The sequence below is a fragment of the Triticum dicoccoides genome, chromosome 7A, assembly GCF_002162155.2.
Source record: "Triticum dicoccoides isolate Atlit2015 ecotype Zavitan chromosome 7A, WEW_v2.0, whole genome shotgun sequence".
In the NCBI taxonomy this organism is placed as follows: Eukaryota; Viridiplantae; Streptophyta; class Magnoliopsida; order Poales; family Poaceae; genus Triticum; species Triticum dicoccoides.
The window spans coordinates 218068416-218073655 of NC_041392.1; positions in this window are offsets into that span (position 1 = coordinate 218068416).

A 5240-nucleotide genomic window follows, 5' to 3' on the forward strand; every position below is an offset into this window, starting at 1 on the left:
GGCACTTCGGTGTTCTCCGAAATCACCTGGAACACTTCCTGTATCCGAATATAGTCGTCCAATATATCAATCTTTATGTCTCGACCATTTCGAGACTTCTCGTCATGTCCGTGATCACATACGGGACTCCGAACTACCTTCGGTACATCAAGTCACATAAACTCATAATATCGATCGTCAGCGAACATTAAGCGTGCGGACCCTACGGGTTCGAGAACTATGTAGACATGACCGAGACACGTCTCCGGTCAATAACCAATAGCGGAACCTGGATGTTCATATTGGCTCCTACATATTCTACGAAGATCTTTATCGGTCAAACCCCATAACAATATACGTTGTTCCCTTTGTCATCGGTATGTTACTTGCCCGAGATTCAATCGTCGGTATCTCAATACCAAGCTCAATCTCGTTACCGGCAAGTCTATTTACTCGTTTTGTAATGCATCATCCCGCAACTAACTCATTAGTTTCATTTCTTGCAAGGCTTATAGTGATGTGCATTACCGAGAGGGCCCAGAGATACCTCTCCGGCAATCGGGGTGACAAATCCTAATCTCCATCTATGCCAACTCAACAAGTACCATCGGAGACACCTGTAGAGCACCTTTATAATCACCCAGTTGCGTTGTGACGTTTGGTAGCACACATAGTGTTCCTCCGGTAATCGGGAGTTGCATAATCTCATAGTCATAAGAACATGTATAAGTCATGAAGAAAGAAATAGCAGTAAACTAAAACGATCAAGTGCTAAGATAACTGAATGGGTCAAGTCAATCACATCATTCTCTAACGATGTGATCCTATTAATCAAATTACAACTCATGTCTATGGCTAGGAAACTTAACCATCTTTGATTCAACGAGCTAGTCAAGTAGAGGCATACTAGTGACACTCGGTTTGTCTATTTATTCACACATGTACTAAGTTTCCGGTTAATACAATTCTAGCATGAATAATAAACATTTATCATGATATAAGGAAATAAATAATAAATTTATTATTGCCTCTAGGGCATATCTCCTTCAACTTGTTGGCTCGGTGGTTTGCTTTATATATAAAGCGGGGCGAAAGTCTTTTTCGATAAGAGAGGCCTTCATGTTGACCGAGTTGGTTTGAGAATTAAGTTTAGGGGATCTGCTAAATGAACAAAAGTTCAATCCCAATTTTTTTAACTCTTTGGGATATAGATTACGTTTTGGCATTATAGGTGTTATAGTAATAACTCTAATACTACTTAAAATCCCACCCCTATCCTACATGACATGCCACATAAGTAATCAACACAAGTCAAGACTAGTCAACAAGGCTCAAAGCATTCAACCATAGTCAAAGCCACCCCTCGTGGATCCAAGAAAGCCACCCTGGTCAACAAAAGCCCAAGCAAGGTTTTGTAATCAACAAATCAAAGGAAGAGGAACACATTACTCATATAAAGGATATTGGAGTACCCACCTTCTGGGAGCCTCCCCGCGCGAGAGTGCCCTCCCTGCCATCTATTGCACCTAGGCCTCACGTGACTAGCTCCCTGGCGCGCTTGTGACCATCCAATTTGCATGCCTGCCTCACACCCAGAAGGCTTGCCTCGGGGGCCCATGATGGTGTTGGGGAATGTTGCATAGAAAACAAAAAAAATCCAGACACACGCAAGATCTATCCATGGAGATGCATATCAACGAGAGGGGAGAGTTTGTCTACATACCCTCGTAGACCGTAAGTGGAAGCGTTTAGTAACGTGGTTGATGTAGTCAAACTTCTTCGTGATCCAACCAATCAAGTACCGAATGTACGACACCTCCTCGTTCAGCTCGGTGAAGTCCTCGCCTTGTTGATCCAGCAAGACAGACGAAGTAGTGGATGAGTCCCGGCAGCATGATGACGTGGTGAAGGTGATGGTGATGCTATCTCCGTAGGGCTTCGCCTAAGCACTCCGAAAATGTTACCGAGGGACGGAACTGTTGAGAGGGACGCCGCACACGGCAAAGAGATTGCCATGGTCTTGTGTGGCACCCCCTCCCTCATGTATATAGGTGGGGGAGAGGGGAGGCAGCCAGGAGGCGCCCCCAAGGAGGCCGAATCCTCCTTGGGCTCCTGCCCTAGCCCCCCTCTCTTCCATGTTTGTCCGCGGGAGGAAGGCAGAGAGAGGTGGCGCCCCCTCTTTCCTTTCTCTCATGAGGAGGGAAAGGCAGGAGGGGCGAACCCTTCCCCTTTCCTTCCCCTAGGGTCGGTGGCCAGGGAGAGGGGTGCACTAGCCCCTTGTGGGCTGGTGTGTTCCCCTCTTTGGCCCATTAAGCCCATATAGCCTCCCGGGGCTTTCCGGAACCCCTCCTGGTCATCCGATGACTACCCGGTACCTCCCAAAACTCTTCGGTGTCCAAACATCATCGTCCTTTATATCAATCTTTGCCTCTGCACCATTACGGAGCTCCTCGTCATGTCCGCGATCTCATCCAAGACTTCGAACAACATTCAATCACCAAATCACATAACTCATATATATAACACTATATCGTCAACGAACGTTAAGCGTGCGGATCCTATGAGTTTGAGAACTATGTAGACATGACCGAGACACCTCTCCGGTCAATAACCAATAGCAGAACCTGGATGCCCATATTGGTTTCTACATATTCTACGAAGATCTTTATCGGTCGAACCTTATGACAACATACGTAATTCCCATTGTCTATCGGTATGTTACTTGCCCGAGATTCGATCGTTGGTATCTTCATACCTAGTTCAGTGTCATTACCGGCAAGTCTCTTTACTCATTTCGTAATACATCATCTCATAACTAACTCCTTAGTCACTTTGCTTGCAAGCTTCTTGTGATCTGTATTACCGAGAGGGCCCATAGATACCTCTCAGATACACGGAGTGACAAATCCTAATCTTGATCGATGCCAACTCAACAAACACCTTCGGAGATACCTATAGAGCATCTTTATGACCATCCAGTTATGTTGTGATGTTTGATAGCATACAAGGTATTCCTCCGGTATCCGGGAGTTGCATGATCTCATAGTCGAATGAATATGTATTTGACATTAAGAAAGCAATAGCAGTAAACTGAATGATCAAATGCTAAGCTAATGGATGGGTCTTTTCCATCACATCATTATCCTAATGATGTGATCCCATTATCAGGTGACAACACATGTGTATGGTTAGGAAACCTTGAACATCTTTGATCAACGGTCTAGTCTAGTAGAGGCTTACTAGGGACACGGTATTTGTTTATGTATTCACACATGTATTTAAGTTTCCGATCAATACAATTCTAACATGAATAATAAATCTTTATCATGAATAATAAACCTTTATCATGAATAAGGAAATACAAAATAACAACTTTATTATTGCCTCTAGGGCATAATTTCTTCAGTATCCGACTTGCACTAGAGTCAATAATCTAGATTACATTGTAATGATTCTAACACCCATGGAGTATTGGTGCTGATCATGTTTTGCTCGCGGAAGAGGCTTAGTCAACGGGTCTGCTATATTTAGATCCATGTGTATCTTGCAAATCTCTATGTCTCCATCCTTGACCTTTTCGCGAATGGAGTTGAAGCGTCTCTTGATGTGTTTGGTTCTCTCGTGAAACCTGAATTGCTTCGCCAAGGCAATTGCTCCAGTGTTGTCACAAAATATTTTCATTGGACCCGATGCACTAGGTATTACACCCAGATCGGATATGAACTCCTTCATCCAGACTCCTTCATGCGCTGCTTCCGAAGCAGCTATGTACTCTACTTGACACGTAGATCCCGCCACGACGCTCTGCTTGGAACTGCACCAACTGACAGCTCCACCATTCAATATAAATATGTATCCGTTTGTGACTTCGAGTCATTCAGATCAGTGTCGAAGCAAGCATCGACGTAACCTTTTACGACGAGCTCTTCGTCACCTCCATAAACAAGAAACATATCCTTGGTCCTTTTTAGGTACTTCAGGATGTTCTTGACCGCCGTCCAGTGATCCGCTCTTGGATTACTTTGGTACCTCCCTACCAAACTGATGGCAAGGTACACATCAGGTCTGGTACACAACATAGTATACATTATAGAACCTATGGCCGAGGCATAGGGAATGACTTTCATTTTCTCTCTATCTTCTGAAGTGGTTGAGCTTTGAGTTTGACTCAACTTCACACCTTGTAACACAGGCAAGAACCCTTTCTTTGACTGGTCCATTTTGAACTTCTTCAAAACTTTGTAAAAGTATGTGCTTTATGGAAGTCCTAGTAAGCGTCTCGATCTATCCCTATAGATCTTGATGCCCAATATATAAGCAGCTTCACCGAGGCCTTTCATTGAAAAAATCTTATTCAAGTATCCTTTTATGCTATCCTGAAATTCTATATCATTTCCAATCAATAATATGCCATCCACATATAATATCAGGAATGCTTCAGAGCTCCCACTCACTTTCTTGTAAATACAAGCTTCACCGTAAGTCTGTATAAACCATATGCTTTGATGTAACACCCCGAATGTAATTTGCCATATTTGTACTCCGACTCTTGCCATTTCCGGCTTTAAGTTATGAGATTCCTTTCGTGGTTGGGTTTTGTCTTTGTTTTTCATTTTGTCCATGTCATGCATTTCATATCATGTCATCATGTGCATCGCATTTGCATACATGTTCGTCTCATGCATCCGAGCATTTTCCCCGTTGTCCGTTTTGCAATCCGACACTCCTACGTCCTCCGGCGCCCCCTTTTGCCTCTTTTCGTGAGCGGGTGTTAAACTTTCTTGGAATGGACCGAGATTTGCCAAGAGGTCTTGGTACACCACCAGTAGACCGCCTGTCAAGTTTCGTGCCATTTGGAGTCCGTTTGATACTCCAACGGTTAACCGGGGAACCATAAAGGCCTCATGTGTGTTGCAGCCCAACACCCCTCTAAAATGGCCCAATAACCCTTCCAAACCACTTCCATGTCCTCCGTCGTCGGATCACGATCGTGTGGCCGAAAATCACACCTCATTTGGACACTCCCACCTCCTTCTAGGTATAAATATGTGCACCCCCTCCAAAATTCGAGCGAAACCCTAGCCTTCTTCCACCCCGTGCCGCCGGACAAATTGCGCCGCCGCCCCAAGCCACTCAGAGCGCGCCACGTGGCCCCGAGCCGCCGACTCGCCGCGGCCCTCCGCGGGCCCCCGAGGCCCGGTCGACTCCGCCGCCCGCCCGGTCGCCCGCGCTCGAGTCCCAGCGCCCCGCCAGCGAGCGCG